The sequence below is a fragment of the Monopterus albus genome, unplaced genomic scaffold (assembly GCF_001952655.1).
Source record: "Monopterus albus unplaced genomic scaffold, M_albus_1.0 scaffold327.1, whole genome shotgun sequence".
In the NCBI taxonomy this organism is placed as follows: Eukaryota; Metazoa; Chordata; class Actinopteri; order Synbranchiformes; family Synbranchidae; genus Monopterus; species Monopterus albus.
The window spans coordinates 359,680-359,943 of NW_018128207.1; the positions used below are offsets into that span (position 1 = coordinate 359,680).

At 41.3% G+C, this 264-nt stretch overlaps 1 protein-coding gene across 1 annotated transcript in view; it reads right to left on the minus strand.

Annotated features, from left to right (window-relative positions):
• The window catches only part of spock1 (SPARC (osteonectin), cwcv and kazal like domains proteoglycan 1), an 89,841-nt gene that overhangs the window by 83,538 nt on the left and 6,039 nt on the right, over nucleotides 1-264 (minus strand). The window lies entirely within an intron of this gene.

Consider the following 264-nt stretch of genomic DNA (forward strand, 5'->3'; position numbering starts at 1 on the left):
CCTGCTGAAGTGATTTTTGCTGATAAAAGCTGACAAGATTTAATTCTCACCGTGAGACCGAGCAGAGACAGACAACACGCTCTAACACACAGAGTTACAACACAGCCGCAGAAATACACAGTGGTTTGGACCATGCTGAAATTTTTAAACCTGCCACGGTCCACCAGCTAATAATAGACAGCATGGAGAATGTATGCAGTATACTCACACAAAATATAGGAAGGAAATATGCAGCAGATTTCCCTTGCAAATCAGATTGATAAA